This window comes from Empidonax traillii, unplaced genomic scaffold (genome assembly GCF_003031625.1).
Source record: "Empidonax traillii isolate 1590-97213 ecotype Southwest subspecies unplaced genomic scaffold, ASM303162v1 scaffold1289:size253552, whole genome shotgun sequence".
NCBI classification, from domain to species: Eukaryota; Metazoa; Chordata; class Aves; order Passeriformes; family Tyrannidae; genus Empidonax; species Empidonax traillii.
Genome location: NW_020956482.1, coordinates 115,894 through 140,436, shown reverse-complemented (window position 1 = coordinate 140,436; position 24,543 = coordinate 115,894). Strand labels below are relative to the sequence as shown.

Here is a 24,543-nt window from a genome sequence, read left to right as displayed (position 1 = left end):
ATTTGTGGGCAATTTGGCGAAATTCATTGGTGTATTCTGTGACCATTATATGTGTATGTGTGTGCACATGTGACAGATATTTTCCCTGTCATTTAAGATGCCAAAATGAATCCGCTGACATGTTTGTGCCTTGCTTTCAAAATGCTGAAGGAACAGTGGGTCAGAGCGATGATAAAATATGGTTATTTTTTTCCCCCAGTTGTATCTGTGCTACAGAAGTTGCTGTCAGTCATCTGTGACCAATACATCTGGAGTCGACAGTTCCCCTGAAACGTTTGGGGGGCCATAAACAATGTTGAGAGCTCCTAGGAGAGGGTCTCTTTGTCTGTGTTTTTGTATTTTTTTTTTCTTTTATTGGCATAACAAGCTCTACTGGATCTTCTGGATGCTGAATGTTATGAACAATAGAAAAAAAAAAGGGTTTTGAAATTCATAGTTATTTTTAATTTCACAGTATGGAAGTGTGAATTTTCATAATAATTAAGAAATTGAGTAAGATTTTTATTTTGCATTATTATTTCAAAGTACTAGTGACCAGGTAATTGTGTTTTTATTTGTGTGTTGTACAAATAGAAAGCTATTTTATGGTTGTGATCTGATTATGCTGGTACACTACTAAGCACTTAGTGTGTGAGTTCAGGAAGTCGTTTCTGGTCTTCCCCATGCTGATAGGTCATTTTTGAAATTAGTTTGGTGCAAAGATGTCTTTGCTTCACTTTCTGATCTTCTGATCTCTGCAATACTGGGGAGGACCACTGGATGGAACCATTACATTTTACTTCACTCAATAATGCAAAACATGGCTGTGACTGAAATGTGTTCAAAAAAAAAAAAAAGCATTATCATTAATGTTTGTGGGTGTGTGTTTGTGGTTTTTTTGTTTGTTTGTTTTTGTGTGTGGGGGGGGGGTTTTCCCCCAAAATTATAAAAACAATAGAGAACAGATTTTAAGTTGTGTTTCTATGAATCTGGAATGGTCAAGAGAGGATATTTTCCCTTTTGCAATCTCTTAGTTATTTTATTTGGAATAATCAGAGCTGAAAAACAAACAGAACTTAAATTACACTTTTTGAAGTCATGAGGGCTTATAAGAAAGATACTGTGTACCCTGTGCAGTAGTATTAGCCAGAAGATTATGCAGCCAGAAGTTTCTCAAGACCTAATGTTGTTTGGCAGATAGCAGAAAGCTTCCACTGTGGGAGATATTAGGCAAGAGGCTTTTAAGAAGTCATGCTTCAATTATTCTGGTTAATTAAAAAGAAAGAAAGTCTGTAATTAAGGGAGTATTTTTTTTTTTTCTCTCCAAATGAAGTTCAAAGTTAATTTGGAGCTAAGATTATGGAATTTATTTTCTTTTGCCTTTCACTTAGTTTGGATGAATGTGATGGCTGCTGTCATAACACTGTGTGCTACATGTTGGGGCCTCCAGAGGTGAACATTTCAGTTGATCAGCACTTTGAATTTAAAGAACTAGCTCTTATATTTGGACACTTCAACAGATTGATGTAATTTCAGATCCATATCAAGCTATTCTTTGTGTGCTGATAGCTGAAAAGGTTTACATGAGAAAACTACTTTTATAACTCGCTAACAAGGAATTTGCTTAAATACAGATAATAAATTTGTGTATGGTGGTGGCAAAACCGACCCTTTCTTGTGCCTCTTGAAGATATGAAATATGGTAATAGAAACTCATTATGGCATCATCCCCTAGGTAGTGGACAGCAGGCAACTCTCATTGCAACCCACACTCTGTGTACTCACACTAGAGTCCTGAAATATTCATTTGTCTCGTGTGTGTCAGGAGCTGCCATGGAGGGAGAACACATTCATGGGTGGTTAGCAACTGCATGGGGCAGGTTAACAATATGCAGAGATTTTTTTCCTTCTTTTCTGTCCTATTTGTAGTGGTAGCATTGGAAAAAAGGAATATAGCTTCTGCCTGTAGTGCCCTGTAAATTGTGTGATATATAGCCCTTTATTTAAGGAGAGAAATACTCATAAATATACCGTACAATATGGATGTTTCAACTTTTTTTTTTTTTGTGTGGGTTATACTTGTTGAAGGCTAAACAGCACTGGCAAAACAGACTGAAAATGTAAGACAGCTCATACCCTTTCTACCAACACATTAAGGAGGCTTGAGGAACACAGAGGTTCAGATAGATGCCTGCAGTCTTATTTAAGCTGAGGATCTTTTGCAATTGGTGCTAGGGTTTGTTAGGGTGGCTGTAAGGATCTGCACATGAATTGCTGAAATTCTGCTGGTGTTATGGAGTTACCAAATCTGTAAATCAATACAGATAACTTGAATATGATTTTTTTTTTGAGACCACAGACTTCACAAATAATAAATCACCTTGAGGTTTAGTTTCTTTTTTTTATTGTTTGAAAAACAAGACTATTCAAGTCATAAGTAAAACCACAGTCATCTTATTTTTCTGATGTTTAGCCTTTTTATTATGGTTTTTTTTTTTTCTCTTCCATTCATTTAGCCTTTCTCTGACTTCTGCTGCAAAAATGCAAAGCATCCTAAACACATCACTTAGAGTAGATACTTGATAGGTAACATAAATACTACTGGTTTAGATGGCTGTTGGTTTAATAAATAAAAAAAATGCAGAATACAGCTGAGGTGCTAACCCTGGATGGAGCTTTCCTTTAAGGAAAGTGAGAATTATTTCTGTGGCATCATTATCAGTTGTAATCTCAGCATCTGCCTGTTGTTTCACAGCACCTCCCAGATGCTCAAGTTCCCAGTCTGCCTGATTTCATAGCTCCTTACCTGCCTTGCTCCTTGCAACCAGACTACCACAGTGTAATTGAGAATTTCAGACTACACAAGCATCAGATGATGAGATTTTTTTTTTTTAGTTTGAGCCTAATGAACTGTTAACTTGTTAATTGGTGGAAATTCCTACATCAGAGATCAGAAGTTTGTGCTGCTAATTATCATGATCTGCTATGTGAAACTGTGCTGACACTGGCAATATTGGCGGAGTGGAATAATTAGAAGGAGAGAGAAGCAAACCCAGAGTGCTTATAATCTAATTGATTTAATGGAATATTCAGTTTTTCGTTGCCCCTCCCTGCCTCAACAATAAGGATGATGTATGAGCTGCCTGACACTGGAAGCTTGATTAGCATCTGGGTATATGACCACACTCTAACCAAACAGGCAATGTATGAATTGGTGCAAAAGACTCTCTTTTAGAGGTATTATGAGTTTGCACACCGTTTTAAAGGGGGGGCAGAGCTGATTGGATTTGACTTTTGGCTGCTGGGGAGTTGCACATCGTGGCTGGGTCAGCACAGCAGCTGACACGGTGAGTGACAGCTGTGGTGCTCCAGGCTGGTGTTGGACGGGCTGGAGCACCTTGCTGGTCAGAGGCAATCTCCTGGGGAGAGCTGGCAGAGTACACAACATAAAGTAATGTCCAAAAGACCCAGAACTGTCATTAGTGTAAGGTACTGCAATAGCTTGGCAGGATGTGTATTTGATGGTAATTTTTAAATATATAATTAAATGTTTTAGAACTATTAATTTCTATAAAAATGTTTACATTTGATTTTTTTCCTATGGAGTTGAGGTGGTGTGAGTTATTCTGGTTTTTTGTGGAGGTTCTGTTTGATTTTGCTTTAAGGTGTAAATGTGTTCTACTTGTAGGATAACATTGCTGAGGCGTCTCTCTTGCCTTTCCATGAATTGCATTTTCCAGTGAAATGTTTCACCAACACTTTGTAGGATGGGGGATGCTGGCACCTGAGAGGTAACTGTTTTGATCTTCTGTTAATAACATAAAGAGTTAGTTCAAGAGAAAAGTGTTGGCTGGATGAGTGCAGTGCTGGGTGAAATCAAAGAGGGGGGGGAAAACAATATGAAGACAGAACACAAATGGGAAACAAAGTGCTGAAAGATGAGTTGATGGCTGCTCACAGGTGAGGTGTGTCATGGAACAATAAGTAAAGTAAGGGAACAGGCCACGGTGGATGAACAAATAAGTACAAAATGTAATTGCAAGTAAGAGGTAGGGGGGAAAAATGTGGGAGGAAGAGATCCAAGAAAAACCTGGGAGGAACATAGAAGATGAGGGAGTGTAGAAATTGAGAAAGCAAAGGTAGGCTCTGATTGCACTTTTGCCTCTCCAAGTCCCAACAGCTTCTGCAGGGTAAAAACCTCAACAAAACCAGAGCCTCCTAGCTCCTCTTGAGCACATTCTTACTTTAACATTCAAATGGTTTGGTGAAAATCCAAGGACCTAGTTCAAAGGCATGTGCACCCCCAAACCAGCTGGGAATTTAAAACTCACAGTGGCTTAGTGAGGAAAATTCTCTTGGTGCAAATCAGTATATTTTAAAAAGACTCTTTCCTTATCAGAATGGGTTAGGTTTTTTATAGAAAACATTTAGGGTTTGAGGGGGAAGTACCTTACTGCAACCAATAGCTTGATCAATGCAGCACAAGTTGGGGCAGTGAGGCTGAAGTCCTTGCTTTGAATGGAAGAGTGCAGTGATCTGGTGTTTGTGTGTCATCTGCTTTCATGATGCTTTAAAAAAGAAAAAGAAAGTAGTAGTTTTGGGTGACCTTTAATCAGTTGTTGCACAGCTCTTGTTATACTTCAAAGTATGTCAAGAATTTATTTTGTAAGAGTTCTTATTTCTTTTAGCTGTGCATTTGCAAACGTGTTTAAGATTTTACCTGCAAATACTTGAAAACTGCATACTGATCCAACAAAAAAAGTTGCATGAAGTGATCCAAAGGTGCATAACGTGATCCACACTGTCAATCATCTGTCACTTGTTCAGAGTTTCCCCTTGGAGACGGGAGGAGGTTATTTTTCAGCAAGCAGACTGGTAGCTTTGGCCGCGCACTTTACATTGCATGGATCTTGGATCTTACATAGTGCTCATGTATAGTAATGTGACCTGTAATTCTCAGACCTTAGGTCCCCAGGTAGATGAATGCCATGGACTGATGAACAGGGACACTTCAGTAATATCTTCCAAAGTTAAACTTGACAGGTTAGAGTCATTCCGTGCGGGTCCTGTCACATAATGCACGGAGAGCATGCAAGAGGGTCAAGTAATAGCTGAAGATGAACTAATCCCAGTGAAAGACAGTACAAATCTTCAATTTTTTGAGGAAGTGGCTTTTTTTTTTTTTTTTTTTTTTTTTTTTTTTTTTTTTTTTTTTTTTTTTTTTTTTTTTTTTTTTTTTTTTTTTTTTTTTTTTTTTTTTTTTTTTTTTTTTCTTTTATGGCTGCAGTCCTGTGCTGCTAGAATTAGTTTGTTACTCTGTTGATGGGGGGAAGAAAAAGAACTTTTTCTCCCTCCCTATTTGATTATAGTCTTGTAAATATTTAGGTGCCTATGCCAACAGTATCCCAGAAGAAATGTGGATTGGGTTTTTAAGAGGCCCAGGAGAGGAAAGTGTAGGAATCAGTGGGATGCTGGCTGCTTCTGTTGCAACCTGTTCTCCCTCTATGTTTCTGCATGGGTCTGTCTCTTACTGAAAAGGACTGATGGAGTGTGATGCCTAAGATTCCTGGAAATCAAAGCAGTAATTAGAAAGGACAAAATATAGAATCGTAGAATATCCTGAGTTGGAAGGGCCCCACAAAGATCGTTGAGTCCAACTCCTGGAGGACTCCAACTCACTGAGTCCTCTGCACAGGACAACCCCAAGAATCACGCTGTCTGAGAGTGTCATCCAAATGCTTTCTGATCTCTGTCAGCTGTGGTGCTGTGACCACTTCTCTGGGGAGCCTGTTCCAGTGCCCAACCACACTCTGGGTGAAGAACCTCTTTTTAAATCCAACATATCTTCATGCCATTCTCTGGGGTCCTGTCATTGGCTGCCTGAGAGAAGAGACCAGTGCCTGCCTCTCCACTTCCCCTCATGAGGAACTTGGGGACTGTGACAAGGTCTCCCCTCAGTCTCCTCCAGGCTAAACTGGCACAGAGCAGAACAGGACAATCCCCTCCCTTGACCAGCTGGCAATGTTTTTCCTGATGCCCCCCAGGACACAGTTGGCCCTCCTGGCTGCCAGGGCACTGCTGACTCAGCTTCACCTTGCCATCAACCAGGACCCCCGGGTCCCTTTCCATGGCCACTGCTTTTCCTGCCTCTTGTTACCCAGTCGGCCCATACACCCAGGGTTGCCTCATTCCATGTGCAGAATATGGCATCTGTCTTTGTTAAACTTTGTATGGTTGGTGATTGCCCAGCCCTCCGGTTTGCTGAGGTCTCTCTGAGGGCCCCTCTGACTTTCAGGGAATCGACAGCTCTTCCCAATTTAGTACCATTGGCAAACTTAGCATTCCTTTGAGTCCTGCATCCAAGTCATTTATGAAGATGTTGAAGAGCACAGGGCTCAATATGGGAGCCCTGTGGAACCCCATTAGTGACAGGTCACCAGTCTGATGTGGCCCCCTTCACCATTACTGCCTGTCTCCACCTGTGGGCCAGTTGCTTGCCCATCTCATGATGTGTTTATCCAGCTGGGCTGGACATTTTGTCCACAAAGATACTGCGAGAGAGAGAGTATCAAAAGCTTTACTGAAATCCAGAAAGATTACATCAACGGGCTTCCCTTGATCAACTAAGTGGGTTACCTTGTCATAAAAGGAAATTAAGTTTATTAAGAAGGACTTTCCCCTCATGACCGTGTGCTGGCTGTGACTAATGACTATGTTGTCCTTCAGGAGTTTTTCAGTGTAAATGTGATTGCTGCTTTTAGTTTCTCTTAGAGCTTAATGTATTCCTACTTTTAGCTGAAGGTGAGTTCTGATGGTGGTGTTATTTAATCTATCAGATACACTGACCATGTGACAGTGTAGAAAGCATAGCAACTTAATGGTTTAGTACAGAAATGAAATCTTAAAAGCTTTGTGAAACATCATGGGTAGCATTTCTGTAGTAACACAATGAAATTGCCTGGTAAAATTTGTGGAATTACCCAACACCGGAACTCAGTGGATGTCTGTAACAGAACAAGCAAAGCAAATTCTCATTATTTTCCAAGTTTGTTTCCAAGTACTTTAAAACAAAAGTGAGAGACTAATGCACTTTTTTTTTTGAGTATTTCTATATATTTTGTCTGAAAACAATAAAAGTATTTCTAATAAATAGAAGTCATAAAACAGTTATATAGTGTGCTATAAAAGTGCAATTTATTTTACACTGGGTAATGCAAGATGCAGTAGATTAACACTAAATAAAACCTGATGCAGTGAATTTGGCAGAGTACTAACTGTACATTTAGATGATTGTGCTATTAACCTCTTTCATATATCGTCTCTAGTTTGTGGGCTACCTTTTATTGCAGTAATAAGTGATAAGGACTAGTGTTAGCAGTATGAGATGAATAGTGTCCCCCTAATTCAATTTTCTCATCCAAACTGTTATGACAATGACCTATACAGTCTTTAAGATGAAATTAATTTTGGTTCAGAGGGCCAGCATATGGCTTATGAATCCCTCAAGTCCTACTTAAGCCTGAGTTTGATGTTTTATTTAGTGTATCTTGTATAATAATTAAGCTCAGACTAGAATATTTTGCATTACAATTTTACCCTGTTTGAACAACTTTTTCTAAGGAAAGAACAGCACTTCAGAAACCCCGAGTGCATTATATTTATGTAGTTTTGTCATCACAAGCCAGATGCTGCTGCAGCCGAAGCTGCCCATTGCATATTCCTCAACTCTGCTCCTTGAGATGTGTATGAAGATTTATTCTCAAGTTAAATTGTCAAATACTCTGTAAAAAAGCATTCTTGTAGTCTAAATGAATTTTGATACAATGTAGTATAGAAGGCATTTTTTGAAATCTGTCAGTTTCATTAATGAGGTTTTTTTCCTTTTTAAACTTTGTCAGTCGGGATAATGGTAGTGTTGCTGGTTTTTTGAGTGTTTTACAATTTTTGTGAAAAAATATTTTGTAAAAGAACAACAATTTTTTCAAGGGTGAAGTTTCAGCTTAAGCTCACTTCTTACTAAAACCCATGGAATTCATCAGGAAAGATTTTATGAAATGTCCCAAAGCACAGAAGAGCTTTAAATAGAGTTTGTACCCTGGCAATGGTTCTTCCTGCTTTGGTTTTCTAGCAGTTAATGTGAAAGGAGTTGACACCAAAGAGTAAATGGATGTTTATGATAATGGAACCCAAAAAAGTGAATATAATGTGAATAATTTCATAAATCCATTGAAAATTAGGTGGTGGTCTCCTATAAGCTAATGCATGAATCTCCTTCATATGGATATGAAGTGTGAAAGTTTATAATTTCACACTTAGTTTCTGTAATTTTTTTTCCCTTTTGATATGCTTGTGCCTTCATTTTAATGTCTCTTTATCTTGGTTAGGTCAAGTTTAGATGTCTAATGAATTTCAATCACTTTTTTCGATAAAGGTGTTTAAGGATTGTCTGTTTCTGTGTTATGAGAGCTGTAGGGATCCAGCCTTTTGGTATTTAATCTCCATGTTCAGTTCCGTGGACAGTGGATCTAACAGAGTTTACTTTTCTCCGCATTTTGTAAAGGAATGGGTACTTGTGCAAAGATTAAAATCCAAAATGCAGCTGTGATTCAGATTAATTCTTTCCAAGGATGTAGGAGGAATGTGTTTCACTGTAACATTCCTTATTGTCCTTTTCAAGCATACTGAACCCTGAAAACTGAGATAAACTGAAAAAAAAAGAAAAAAGTCTGTATGTCTGAAGACAAGGAGACTGAATAACAGCACAGATCAAAATCCAAATTCCAAATGCATAACTTAGTCTTAAAATTCATTTTAGGAAAATGTGGCACAGACTAATCCTAAATTCTGTCATAGGTCACATGAGACCATTCTGACATTTAGAACAGTCCTCAGCATGGCAAGCTTTCAGGGTGACATTTAGATGGAACTTTTTAGAAATATATCACCTTCTCAGGAAAGTGCTGTGGAGTGGAGCAGATTTATAGAGCGAGGAGCCTATTATGCAGAACTGTAGATCACTGTCGTCTACCAATAAGTCTGGCTTTCTTGCTAATGTTCCACCAAGTGTCCTTTGCCTTTCTCCTCTCCTTGCTGAGGTAACAATTCAATTTGATAGCATTCTCTTAAAATATTTTTGCTGGGAACACTAAACTTCGATCGTTTGTCTAATCGCCCGCTCAATCCACCAGATGCTTTTCCTCCTTTTTCTTCCATTTTGCTCTGAGCTGCCTGTTTGCTCCAAAGATGGTGATACCAACATACCAATATTGTATGTACAATAACGTAGCTGGGTTCTGGATGGGACATCCATCATGTTATTGTGTGGTGTATATATACAATTGGAAAAACATAAATCAATGGAGAGTAATTCCTGTAACACAGTGTTATACACTGCGTGGAGTGCGGCGTTAGTGCATGAAGCACAGGGCTACCCTGAGACAAATACACTTTTATCCGAGTGGGGAAAAAAGATTTTAAAAAGGTGGCGAGTGGGCATGAAATGAATGCAGTTACATGGTGTCAGAGCTTGTGAAATGGCTATTAAAGCACACCTTTGGAGTTCTTCAAATTATTTGGGATTTCCTGTAATGCAGATAACACTTCTTAGAAATCTGTAACCACAATGTTTCAAGGAATGTCTAATTCTTTTGGTAAATCTGTGAGTAGTAAGCATTTTTTCTAAGGCTCCGTTATCCTTATTAATCTGCTGGCAACACAACTGAATTAGGATCATCTGAATCCAGAGACTCAAATCCCTGAAGCTTTTTCTCATGCATCCTCATTTTCCCATGTATCCACCCAGTTAGGTGGAGTAGAGGCTTGGCCGGCTGTTCATTTGGATTCAACAAGCAGCTTAGTCAGCCATATATGATAGGTCCTCTTCATTTGTGTTAGGAATGAGGATTTCTATTATGTATCAGTGGAAAAGGCTGATAAATAGGTATAAATAAAGCATTTTATGAATGCAGTGTATGAACTCTGAGGCCACATCTGAGTTTGAGTATCAGAATGTTGTTTACTGATGATATGACAGAAATAAGCAACAGAAATTCTAAAGATGTGATGATGTAATAATGAGATGGATTAATTTTTGTGGTTTTCAGGTTAATTAATTTACTGTTAAAGTCCTTTTTACTAGTCCACTGTCACATCTCCTTTTTCTGTATTCTCATTTATATTGCCACTATATTCTACTGCTATGGAGGTATATTCTAATTAACTTTGTCACAGACTAGTGTAATTGAAGTTACAACCTGGTAAAGCTGAGGGTCATTGCACCTTCATGATGACTAGGGGATTAGGAAGATATTTAAAAACTTAGAGTTGATAAAAATGCATAAGGGGAGAGCCTGTTATTAACCTGATTTCAGCTAAAAAGAAATCTGCTATGGCTTTCATGATATTAAGAGTCCTTCTGATTTGTGAAAAGCTCACTGCATTCTTCTTTCTATGCAAATTTCCTAAAATTATGTGAACTCTCGATGTTGCAAAATGTAGGGTGCTCAACTGGTCTAGCTATGCAGACAGAATTAGGTATTTTTGGGCTAATGAAGAAAGGGAAGTATCTGACATCTCATCTTTTCATTTAATGATCTAAACCCTCATATAGAGATTTACAAATTAAATATGGCAGACAATCATTCACTTAACTCTGTAAAACTTGTGAGAATGGAACTAGTAGAGAATATTCATGGAGTCTAAGGATTAAGTCACTCTTCAATTCAGCAGGTAGAGGGAAAACTTTAAAAATTACCACACCAAGCCAGGCTGAAATAAATGTGTTTATGTGCAGAATGTGAGTGTCAGCTGCCCTTTTCACACCCCTGCAAACCTTAGTCCTAAAATGCTGGTATGTTGCTAGAAATTTCAAAGAAAAGGAAAAGAAATTTAAGCTTGAACGAAATGGTTATATTACAATTTTTCTTAGCAAGGGAGTAAAGTGTTTAGAGCACTTGTGCAGGGATGTGCACCACAGGCTCTATGGTCTCCTTGTCTGAGTGTCCTCCTGCATTACAGGTGGATGCCCTAATCCTTGCTTAGAAAGATATTTTAGGGCTGTTTCTGCCATTTTTTTTTTTTGAAACATAATTCATGCCAGTGACTTAGTTTCTTAATACATACTTTAAGAGCGCTCCAAAACTACAAGAAGGCAACATAAAGTTAGCAAAATCATCTTTCTCCATTAGACATTTTAGGGAGATCAAGAGTTTAGATAGGATGTTGCTGGTTTTATTTATTCCTGGTTAAATTACAGCTATAGAAGTGAACTTCATATGTCAGTTTCTGTGGGATGTTTTTCCCCTCGTTGTTGTAATCGTATCTCAACAGTAAAACTTGCAAAAACCAAGATAACCTGTACTGATAGTAAATAACTTCATGGGAACTGGTATAATGATAAATTAAGTACATTTTTGTGCTTCACAAAATTACTAGCTACAGCTCTTGAATAAATTTCTCCCTCTCTAGTTTTTTTTGCAAAAAGCTATATAATTAGACTGATATCTAGAGTGAATTAGAAGTTGAATTGTTTTCCTTTTTGATGTATTTTTGATTTACTGAAAACAGGACTGAATGTGCCCCTTCCCCTTGCACACATAAAGTCAAAGAAACCTGAATGTAGAGAATTCGTGGCTGAAATTATGCAGTAAGGAATTTTACAGTTTTGAAGAGTGAAAGAACTTAAAGGGTCAAGATAGCAATTTGGATAAAAATCGAACTTAGTGTATTTATCCCTGCAAAGACAGTTGATGGCAAAACTGACACAACTAAGGCAGTAAACTTCATGCTGGAGGTAACGTTTCTGGGAGTAACTCGTGCTGTAGGTTCAGGATGTTGCAGCAGATAGAATGAAGAAACAGGACTCTGGCTAGATTGGAGTGAAAATAAAAGATTCCTATAGAACTATGGAAAATAAAACTACTGCTCTCAAATTATGAGTTAGTCCACGTAATTTTAGATAAAGCCTTTTCTTTCAGGTTCTTTAACTATGAAGGGGGTTACTCCTTGAATTCCCCTATATATTTTTCCCTAACTTTTTTTGGAGAACAGTTTTGTCTTTGCCATGAATGACCACAGGGTGGCAACATTAAAAAATGAAACCCCGAAGTATGAGCCCTCCTTAAACATATACACAGCTAAGGTGAGGTTTGGATCTCGTGTAGATTTGAGGTTGTGCCACAAGATGGAAAATATGGGGATGTGTGCCCGAGGATATGGCCCAGCCTTAGGTTTTTGGATTTAGTTCCGTAGTTTAAGTACCTCGTGGTTGCAACTGCTTTGCTTAGGAATGTAGAAAAGAAACTTGGTTGAGAATGAAACATTTTCAGTCTTTACTGAAGAATTTTGTGACAGAAGGTAACGTTTTATTCCAGTAACCTGAGGTGAAAGTCACTGATCTGTGCAAAGCATGGAGGGCAGGGCTGGCTGGCAGTTGGTGTGATGTGCAAAAATATTGCTGCAGTGTTACCCTGGTAAAAGAATTGGGTGAAGAGCCAACCTGCTGCTCATACCAATACTCATCTGAAAGTTTACATTTAGTAAAATTAATATATACAGCAAATAAATTGATTTTTAGAATTCTCAATTGCATGTTTAAATGCAAATACTTTAATATTTTCTTTTTAGTATGATCACTATATAAAATATTTTTAAAGCATATTTTTCTCATTTACTGCCTTCTCACAACAGATTTATTTTTAAATGCCTTTTTTTTACAAGCCCTTGAGACTTCAAAGCACTAATATCTTGTATGTATGATTAACACCTGCTTGAGTATCATGATGTGCTTATAAATGCACGCACTGCACTGAGTTTTAGAAATCAGTTGACAGAAGGTATGGTAGTTCTCTATTGTTGTAGTCTAATAAAGTGAAGAAGTGAGATGAATTTAAGCCTTGTTGATTAACCTATGAATGGACTGTAATCTGTTTTTCAAAAGGAGTTTGGGGGGGGGGGGGGAATTGGGTTTTTAAACCACATGGTTTGCATTCTCCTCTTTTATTGGAGGACTTGATTTTTAATAAGTAGAAAAGGTTCTGAATGAATCACTGGAACTTTGAACTCCTCCAGGAGACAATTAGGAGAATGTTTAATAATAAAAGATTTGTGCTCAGGCTGAACAATGGTAAGACCTACTAAATCTTCTTTCATTTAGAAAAGTATTTCAGTGAAACTGAGGCACAGTTCACTTCCTCAAAACTGAGAGGAAAAAATTACCAGCTGCATGTCAGAATTGATATCAACTTCTTGTTGAGCACATCTGTGTGTATTTGCATGAGGATTCACTTACAAAAAGAATAGCCAGCCCCATAAGCAGTTCTAGCGACTGTCATCTAATGTAATGAGTACAAATATAGATTCCTTTCCAGACTTGTAAGTAGTGTGGCATCTTTTCTACATTCTTACTGTGGGGTTTTTTTTCCAGTCAAATCTATTTTTGTTTCTTTGACTCACCTATGACAATAGGGTAAAAGTGATGAGCTTTTGCATAGGCCATGTTGGCTTTATCGGGCAGCAGAAAATCAGGGAACAATATTACTACAAAAGCATTTGCCTCCAAATATGGCTAAATTAAATTAGTAATTTGAAACCTGTAAAACTAGGCTGTAAATGCAGCTACTAAATCTGTAAATATAGATCTGCCCTACACTGCCGAGTTTACATTTATTTGCATTTCACATTAAATGGGATCCAGACAGGATTGGTATGCATTACTGGAAGAAAGTAGTGTGTGATTAGACATATAAGTTTAATATGTTCTGTCGCACTTTTTCTGTCTTGTAGCTCCAACTGAAGATTTAGACTTTTGCCTTGTGCTAGGAGAATGTGCAGACTTTTCCTTTTAAAGTGGTGACATCCGCTGCAGATGTTACAATTTAACACAAATGTGACATGATCTCATTAAATTTCTGCCAGGAGGTTTTATTGCTTTAATAATTTGTTGCAATATTTATAGAATACTATGATGAATTGTATTGAATTTATCACATTATCCAATAAATAACGTGACAGAACAATAAATCAATCACATTTCAAACAGTGTTAAAATTGTATCATCTGAAGTTCAGGATCCAAGCATGAGAGCTCCTCTGAAAATAAAAAGGGAAGCTTATTAACCTGGAATATTTCATAGTAAATTCATTAGTTTGGGTCTTGGTCAAAAACCTCTTAAGCTACTATCTGGTAGTTGCTGACTTAACTTTTTAAAAGAGAGTATTTTTTTAAAAAAATAGAGTATTTTGTGAATTTGTCTTCTCATGGAATAGCCACAGAGACTGAATGCAGGAGCAGAGAATAAGGGTTCACTTGAGGCCTTCAGCTCAAATGGTCCTATCTGAGGCTGACTTGTCTTTTAATTTGTTTCAATGGTAGTGACACCATCACTGGAACTGAAGGAGCAGAAAGAGTGCATGAATAGAGCAGAGTCATCTGTAACAATCACTTCTTTTTGTCTTAACCACCTTTTGAAGGAATCGGTTGCTAATTCAGGACATCTATGAAGCCCCAAGGACAGCTGGGCTTTGTATTCCTCGGTACCTGTATTTATGCACCAATAGCTTTAAAATAGCAAGAGTTAATGCCATATGGAGTAAATGGAGGTGAAATAAAAAGCTTAAGTGAGTGATTAAAAGCAGTCACAAGTTGTTTAATAGTTCAGGTTATTAATTTTTTCACTGGAAGTATGCCCTGTCTATGTACAGCCTCCCCCAACCCCATACGTTGTGATTCATTCTAGAATGATGCTGTGGTTATTTCTAAAAATGCAGTTACTACTTTATATTAACTCCTGCAAACTAAAGAATCCAAACCAGGGTGCAGGACACCAGTGTGATGATAATTGGACATTTACACACAGAAGTATTCCAGATACTACTGATGCAGATCCTTGACCTGCATTGTCTGCTAAGTGTGTGGTGAGAATAGGGGAGGATGCAGACAGATGAGTAAATACAAAGAAATAATTAAACAGAAATATCTATTTGATTCAGCCCATCAACAGCCTTATAAATTTTTTTTTCACAGACACAGTAGATTTTTAATGATCATAAACATTTAGAGATTTGATTTGGTGAGTGTTTTTAGCATGTCACCTGAGCATAGTACATAGTGTTGTGTTCATTTCACAACACCAAAAAAATACAGACTGACCAAAATTAGAATCTTTATGAAAAAGGGGAGACATTTAAGAAGCCAAAGCAATAATTGTGATTTCTGTGGAAGCCTGGGTTTAAATATCAAAATATTATATTTTGCTTTGCTAATAATTCCCGTTAGTGTACGTCTTCAACATTTTCAGGTGAGTCAAACTTTTTGTCATAAGGAAATTTTGTTCTTTTGTGTGTGGAACTGGAGGGGAATTATATTGCTGCAGTTCAGTTCTACTTTAAAATATCTCTACCTCAGTTATAAGTGTGCTGTTTTTTCCTTCACACTTGCTGTACGTGAGGCATTTACTCTGTTACCAGTGGGTACAGGTGTGTGACTTCCACAAAGTGCTACTTTAGGTAATTTGAACAGACATCATGGGAAATATAGCTCAACCTGGGAGCACAGGCTAGGCAGAACAAGGATGAGATCTGACTGTCCCTTTCTAAAAAACTAATGAAATCTAAGTGGAATCAAAGCAGTAGGAAGTTTCCAGGAACCTTATATGACTTGTTCATTTAGAAAAATGACATGCAAGATTGACAGTGCTAGGGCAAATAAGAGCTTTACTTAACATATCCCAAGGGGTGTTACTGGAGTGATGATCTAAAAAATAGGAAGTTTTAGTTCCTTCTGTTAATCCCACATCATGGACTGGTAAGCTCAGCTAGGTCTTTCTGGTGTAGGCTCAGAACAGTTTCCTCCCACAGTGGAGTGTGGAAGCATTAAATCATGTCAGATTTCTAGAATGGAAAGGAATTCTTACTTCATCTTCTATAAGAAAACAGGATAACAGGATTCCTGAAAAAAACCCTAATTTTTTAAAATCCAGTTAACTTTTTCTTATTTTAATTTATTTGTTATGAGCACAAGCAGCTAAATCCTAAAAGGGAAAAAGGAAGCACCCCAAGCAAAACAAGGACACTCTTGATTTTACTTACCCACTGACTGCACTGGAGGGAAATATCACCAGTTAATCCTCTTCTGTTGAAAACAAGCTGTCCATGAGCCAGCAGTGCCCTTGTGGCTGAGAAGGCCAGTGGTATCCTGGGCTGCATTGGGAAGAGTGTGGCCAGCAGGTTGAGGCAGGTGATCCTACCCCCCTACTCAGCTGTGGTCAGACACATCTGGAGTGCTGTGTCCAGTTCTGGGCTACTCAGTACAAGAGAGATGGAGCTTGCCAGTTGAGAATTTGGTCTCCTATGACATGTACTGTTCTTTGATCTCACTTTTATTTTAATTTTCTAGATGAAAAAAAAAAATAATCAGGAATTTCTAAAGTTTGAAAGGAAAAATAAAATATTAAAAGAGCAGAGCAATTTTAAGCCTGATACTAAATGAGTAGTTGGACTTCAGGTGTGTTAGTTCACATACCTGCTTTTAGCTGCTACTTTCTCTGGGCTGCTGGGGCCAGTTGCTGACCCAGAGGCACAGCTCCTGAGCTGACATTTCTCCTGCCATTGCTCTGTTTTTCCATCACAGATGGTTGGGGAGCAGGGAGGGAGGGTTGAACTGACTTGAATATGGAGGGTGGCTTCAAATGAATTTGACAGGGAAAACAAACCTTCCACTCAGTTGACAACTGAAAGATGCTGATGATCTTAATGACTTAGTGGTGGTTTGAAATTGTTTGTAATTTTTTTTTTTTTTGAGAATCAATGAAATAGGGCAGATACAATATTTGTGCTATTTTCATAGAAATGTTTGGGACAAGGACTGCTCAATTATTTTAGAAATAGCATCAGAGCTAAAAGCTTGCTTGGACTTTGGATGATTACACCACATAGCTGTCTCACCACTGTGAGACTGTATCAGGCTTCTCCAAACTATGGGTACATTTTCTTCTTTAGGACCTAGCTGGTTTCTTTTGTCTGAGCAGAGAAGGTCAGGAAGTTTGGTGCCCTTTTGTTGTTTCTGCTCCTTTTTCTTAAAGCATTATATGTTTGGTCTTAAAGGTTTTATATCTAGTCTTAAAGGCTTGAGAAATAATGTGGAGCTTTTTACCTTAACATGCTGTAGTTTTGGTTTCCTTTTGTTCCCTTTTGAAGACCAAATGGACAATATCTTGGTGACTTCCTTCTAATGCAGTTGGCAATTGTGAATGCCACCCATTTTCCTAATGTATGAGAATATGGTAGCACTAATTTGATTAGAGGTTACAGGAACTGTCAGTTCTAAAATTTACCATCAAGAGTAACATCTCCCTCACCAAAGCCTTCATTGAGACAGACATTTAGTGCTGCATGAGGTAGGTGTTTTATATATGGATTTATATTTTGAGAAAATATTTCAGTGCCCATGGAAATAATGACACTTAAATTAATATTTACATGGCTCAAAGTGTCTTGGGTTTTTCTGAATAATTTCTTTAATTATGACTAAATTTGAAGTTCAGATAAGGAAATATCAAAAGTCCTTAGTGAACTCTTACAATTTGAGTGTTAAATTGCCAAAGGATGAAGGCAGTGGATCCCAAATGAGTCTCTCTCCCAAGAGAGCCAGCAAAGGGGAAGAACTGTGTAAGCTTCCATTGCAAGCACTATTATCTGGAATTTATAGGTGCATATTTTAGTAATTATCTGCTTATACCTTTCAAAGAGGACCTTTTAGTGGTATAATCAAGATGTAAAGAGGAAGTTCCCTTACATTAAGATCTATTTGAAAAGCCATTGGAAATGCTTGAATACTTCATTTCTTAAAAACAGTAATTTTTACAGATATTTACATTAAGCAGTACTGGATTGTATGATGAGGTTTTTTTGTTTTTCATAGTGGTCATTTTAGAGACAAATGATTCTATAAGACCTTGAAAGAAAAAGGTCACTTTAATGCAAAATGTACATCTGTACAATTTATACACCCATTAATATCTTGATTCATGGCAGACAACTGAGCTAAAAATCACTACAGTTTCATGCCAAAATCCATAATATAACACTCATTTTTCTCTGCATAATAGAATTTTATTTGGAGAACATATTTGACTAGATGAAGACGTCAGAGTGTCTTGGATGAGAGTCTGGCAGTAATCCCATGTATTTACCATCATTATATTGTACAGTTGTCACCATGCCTAGTAATGAAAAAAAAAATCCTTCCTTTGGAAGGCTTCCTTTGCCTTCCTGTGGCTTCCCTGGGGAGAGTTTAATGGTTCTAGAATGATATAAATGCAGTTAGGTTAAAAAAAATGTAGATACAAGGTGAAAACTCTTCGGGCAGTTTCCTTAAGGATTAAATTGTTTCCCAGGCTGAGAACACGCTAAGGCTTCAGACACCTGGAGCTGAGATACAGTGGGCATAGAGTGTACAAGTGGGTGCAACTCTTGCAAACATGAAACTGTTGCTGCACAGCACAGCAGTGATCAAGGATTTTAATTTAACTCACTGACTCTTCCCTTTCCAGATTGTACCTACATTTACATGTAATCTTGAAGTATATACATAATATGAAACACAGGAAGAAAGTTAAATCATAAAAATAAGCAGTTAGATGATATTAAAAAGTAGACATTTGAATTCCCTCTAGGTGTTGGTTTAAATAAGAGTTGTGGCCCTAAATTATCAAAGGATCTCTGAAAATCTAATCCAAACCACACAAGCTAACACTATTTTATAAATCTTCCCATTATTTTATTTTTTTTTTTTAAATAGTGCTCAGACTGATCAGTAGCTTAATGCATTTACCCTCAGGAATAATAGAGTATCACTTTAAATGATTAAGTAATGGGCAAAGAGCTTAATCTCTTACAGCTTGTCTACAAGGAAAGAAGATCAAAGACAGAGTGATTGGGTTTGCCAGCTTTGCTGCTCTTTTGAGACTAGGAAATTAAAACTGCCCCTCGTAAACTGAGATTTGTAGTCCTGTCCTGAACAAATATGTTCATAAATATATGGGATGTTGAAGAAGAGAACAATTTGTCATATCTCTGGAGAAAACTATTACCTTCTTTAAGAACTAATATATCAATTTACAAAAGCTCTGTCAGCTCGGTGAGATCAGCTCCAGGATAGCACCGGCTGGAATTTCTCATCAAGAGTTGTTCTGTTGGAGAATTTGTAACTTCTGAAAGCATATTTTGCAGATGCTCTGCCAGGTACTTCTGTGGCTCCAATCTCACCTTGTAGCTCTAGGCCCTCCAACTTTGGGCAGCACATCTGGGAATATCCCTCCTAGATGTGCAGTGGTTACCCAAGGAAACTCCTGTAATGCATGCTGGTGATGAAAATGGACCTTCTCATGGGATTTCTGGTTTGTCCTGCTCTCTATAGTGGTAGCTGTACTGACACCTGAAGCAGATTTCCTTAGTGAAATGGAAAATCAGGTCACTCTGGCATTAGGTGGGATCTTCACTCCAGGAGCCACTTAGTCATTTTTATATATTTTACCCTTTGCTTTTCCTTCTATTTGGTCTGCAACTCTTTACATCCAGATTGACTGTTTGTAGTACACATGAGATACCTGGGCTTGGTTTTCTTTTAACCCTGGAAAGCCGGTTCTGCCTGGCAAAAGTAAAAACCAATGAGCTGCAGCCAGCTGATGAGTAGAGAGGAATTGCTGTTGGTAGCTTAAGTGAACCCTTCTTGGGGTGTACGTGTGGAGATTCTTCCCTTGGCTGGGGATGCCCTCCAAGGTTACTCCTAGAGGCTGAGAGAAAGATCTCCCCAGATCTCTACTTAATAATTATTTTGTTTTGCTATAACTGCTTCAACAATTGCTTTTTTACAGTGCATTATACTGCTTTATGCTATATTGTACTCTACTAGTGGATTTCTAGTGTTGATACTGTGCAGTAAATAGTTCTGATTAAGATCTTTTGTCTGATCATTTGTATGAAATGAATTATTCATTTTATATATTCTCATTTTACCAGTCATTAAAAGCTGCAGGACAAACGTTGTTCAATCAGTCTTCTTTAATTCCTTAATGTTAGACCATTAACATAATCTGAGGCTAAGACTGGGTTTAGCTGCACCTAGACTGGGTTTTAGCAAGCAGGGGAGTCCTTTCTGTACCTAGAGACTCACTGGCAAGGCTTTGCTTTTTAATAATTTTGTCTGAGCCTTCCACTCCCACCTGCGACAGGTGGTGTTGGAATTTTCAGTGGGACCAAGGCTCTCCCCTCCCAGACACTGATTGATATCTGTGTGCTCCTCTGCAAATATCATTAGTAGGAGAGTAAATGCAGTAAATCTGCTCCTGTAGAAGGTGTTTGTGAGCCTGTATCTCCACTTACGTCAGAAAGGGTTTCAAATGTTTTGGAAAACACTGTGATTATCGTAATGGTTTCATAATATTAGCTTTACTCACCAGCAAATAGAAGTGAATTTGAAAATGGAGAGCATATTACAGAATTTTTAGGGGTCTTGAGGTGATTTTTTTTTTCCTTGAACAGGAGAAAAAACAAGTATAATCTGTGGGGAGGGGGAGAGAAATTGGTCAAAGGACTTGGTGGAAAATTAGTTTTCTTATCTAAGTGTAATTAAGCAGCCTTAGCAAAAAAGTTATGAGGATTCAAACTATGTTTATTTTAATAAAAAAAATTATGGAGAGAAAGTTTGAAGGTGATTAAAAATGCCTGAGATACATTTTTCATTGTAAATCTTGCACCTGTGAAATTTAATTTGATGGATAGAACATTCTGGGCAATAGACCAAAAGGAAGTAGCCAAATGACAGCAATTTGATAAGGGAATGAGAATGTATTGCAGCCAAAAGGAGGTGGGTGTATTTTTTTTTTTAATCCTTCAAATGAGTAACAGTCTTGTTAAACTTCTCTTATTAAATATGATATTTATAAACAATTTTTGAAACACTTGTTGAGGTTAAACAATTTAACGACATCATCTAGGCCTAATATTTTTTTAAATACCTAATAATTGCTGTGCTGGCTACTGCTATAAGGTTTTATTTCATTAGTTTCCAATTTAGTAGCTTAGTTAGAATTTCAAAACCATCACTACAAACTCGTGTATTTGACTTTGATTTAGTTTAAGTAATTGAGAGAAGTCAACCGAAGGAAGGAACTCCAAAAAAACTCTGCACAAAAAATATTTGAAAGAAAGTACCTATTTTTAAGACAACAGAGTACAAATTTGCATTTTATGTGTCAGAGGTAATTAAAAATTTGAGAGATCAAGAAAAACTCACTAGTTTTACATGAAATTTAAGCAATTGTTTTCTAGTTCTAAGGAAAGTATGAAACACCAAAAATTACCTGTAGTCAGAAGAGAAGAAAACAAGGGGTGAATTGATTTTTAAAGAGTCACATTATTGGCAATAATACAAAGGTTTTCATACCATTCATGCAGCTGCAACAAAAACCTACCTTCTGGATGCTGTAATGAAAAATGGGCTGCTTTCTTTTCATACCTAAAGTACACTTAGAATGAGGAACACTGATAAGATGCTTGTATCAACTTTTCTGTCATAGAATATTATACATTCACTTAGTTAAACTATCAGTTTACTAAGTCTGATGCCATAAAAGGCAAATATTTCCAAAGCTTCCTTTAATGAAAACTATTCTTCTCTCTATGTAAGATTTTTTTTTTGTTATTGTTGACGCACTCCAGTTCAGCGGAAATGGAGAGAACATAAAATGTCAAATTTAATCTGATTCTGAAATATGGAACCACATATAAGTTAGCATAGGAATATTGTTTTCATAAATCAGTTGATTTAATAATATGCATGAAGTTGTAGGCATAAAACTAAAAACATCCTAGAAAAAGTATGCAGGTTGAATTAACCCATAAATCCATTGTTCATGTCCCAGGGCCTATCGTTACGCAGACCAATAGCATCTCAGTTAATACTTGGTTATTGTTTTGGAGGTTCTGGAGCTGAGTTAAAAAGTAAGATATTGGAAATAATTTTAATCCTGGTTGAAACACTGTTTTCATGAGAGAAAACGTTCTTTTTTCTCAGGAAAAAAAATATCCTGTTCCACTTCATGTGAAGTGTACAAATATTACTGAGAAAACATCCTGTTTATTTGTAAGCAAAGATTGCTGTCTGAGCTCCAGATTCTGTCACAGTGACAATTTGATATTTATATCACATGATTGCTATTTATATGGAATAGAACAGGATTTACAAATAACCACACACGGTGTGTTTCTTGGTCCTGACCAAGGCCAGGAGCTGGACTTTGATGATCCCTGCAGGTCCCTTCTACCTCAGGATATTCTATGAGTCTGTACTTCATAATTTTGTATCTGAGGGTCCTTTGACCCCCCCCCCCCTCCTTGGTTCTGGGGTCTCCATCCTTACCAGTACCCCAAAGCCAACTGGACATGGCCCTGAGCAATCAGGTCCAGTCCCAAACCCAGTTCTCAGACTGTGTAGCCTGGAAATTTTCTTTCCTCTGCTTTCTTCCCCTCAAGTCTTGCTCAAGAGACGTAGGTAGAGTTTAACACTGCTGACCACTTACTGTATTACAGTATAACATACAGAATTCATGCTGTAAAGAACTGTAAAGACATTTCACAGTGTATGCATTCTTTTTATAGGGGAATACTCCATTTAACATTCAGTTGAACAAAATTTAGGTAGTAATTAAAAGTGTTTAACCCACATAAAAGAATTTTATGTGGGTTATGCAATTAATTTTATTGCAGAAATTGCATTTAACTTAAGAACTGATGACCTTATCTTAATGCAGTAATGTATTTTTCATTAAAATGAAACATCCTGTTAGGCAATAACTAGCAAGAAAGGAAGAGATGGAAAAGGTCCACAATATACCATGTAAAACATCTGTCTAAAAGAAAAAAATAGCCAGTAATGCAGCATTTTTCAATTTATTACTGTGTCATATTGGAAAGTTTAAACTGTAATTAGATGGATGGGAACTACTAATACACTGTCATTTTACAACTTGGATGGCTTCTACTGCTGAGCTGTCCTACCTCCTTCAGTAAATTACAGCTGTTGCTTGGTCTTTTATGCAGACTTTCACACGTGGGATATATTAATCATCAAGGGAGATTACTGAATGCATTTCCACACAGAGGAACAGCCAATATTTCTTCTGTCAAATCCAGCTTCCACCTGTTTGCTGTGATGCTATGTGCATTTTTTAGGGGTTTCTTGTATTTATGTTGCGTGCCCCTAACAACATACATCTTGCAGATGAAGTTTTCTAAATAACTTAGGATGATAACTCTGTGGAAGAGAGAACATAGGGATTGCATTTGGTTTTGCTGTCATCAGATGATTGCTGCATATAAGCCTTATCATATAAGTGTTTGTTTTTAGTAGCAAACAATATTTTTAGTGAAGTTATACTGTGAGTAACAGGGTGATTTTTTATATGTAGCCAGTGAGTAATCATGGCTTGCCTACAGACTTGTACTTGCAGGCAGTGTAGGAACACAGCACCTGGGGTAGTGGGTGCTGGAGTTAAGAATTCATTTCATTTCTTCAGATTCTTAAACTGTTTTTCATAGGAGGTGAAAGTATTTAACTTTCTCATCTGTTATTTAATCAGTTTCATATGCCAGGGTCTTGGAAACAGGTCAGGTTGGATGGAGTATGTTGTTTAAAACAAAGAAAAACTTTCTGAACCTTGTTTGTTCCATGTCATTGTTGAGAAATACTCTTCTGTATCAGCTAAGGATTCTTATTAATATTAAAACATTGATGGATTTGGTTCTTCCACCCCTTTCCCATCAAACAAAAAGCAAGAAGGAAAAATACCTACCAAGTAAACCTGAAAAATATTAAGAACAGAGGTTCAAACCATTAACAACTCTTTCTAGGGTTTTGAGTAAAGAATTTGGCTGATTTGAAGTATTGTCTGTTACACAGCTGGTGTCAATAGAGGGAGTTCACAAGGAAAGTGGTGAACAGCAAGAATAGTCTTCTCCTTGCTTGATTAGGTAGCTTGGTAGGCTTTATGGCTCATGCTTGACTGCTAATAATGTTTATTCTCCCTTGAAAGTGGTAAGAGATAAATCTTCTGTGAATGTTTTGCTTCTTGCATTGGTTCAAATACTGTAATTATAGAAAACTTGGGAAAATTGTGTGTTGCTTCTGTTCAGTAGTGAAATACTCTGCTTGCTCCTATGGGTTTTCAAATGTGTAAATGAACAGTGGGCTAATTGTCTTGGTGCAGCAGTTACAATCCTTGAAGGAAAATGTTCACCTAATCATTTCCGGATAAGATTTCTTGAATTTCAGTTGATTTGTTATTGTTGCTGGGGTTTTTTCTGTTTGTTTTTAGATTTTTGTTTTTTTGGGGTAGGGTTGTTGTGGTTTTTTGTTTGGTTTGTTTTGGCTTTTGGGTATCTGTGTGTTGGGGTGTGTGTGCGTGTGTGTTTATTTTACTTTAGTCAATGAGTGATGTTTTCTGGGTGGTAGAAAGAGTAAACTGAGAGAACCATTCACTGTGACCTTGATTTTTTTTTTTTTTTTTTG

At 37.3% G+C, this 24,543-nt stretch overlaps 1 long non-coding RNA gene across 3 annotated transcripts in view; it reads left to right on the top strand.

Annotated features, from left to right (window-relative positions):
* LOC114069529 overlaps window positions 1-24,543 on the top strand; it is a 77,032-nt gene that overhangs the window by 32,755 nt on the left and 19,734 nt on the right. Inside the window, exon 3 of one of the 3 annotated variants that reach the window (XR_003573796.1) lies at window positions 574-641. The exons of the other annotated variants lie outside the window; for them this stretch is intronic. This is a non-coding gene — a long non-coding RNA (uncharacterized LOC114069529). Of the gene's footprint in view, window positions 1-573; window positions 642-24,543 lie in introns of those variants that run through there. 3 annotated transcript variants of the gene reach the window in all.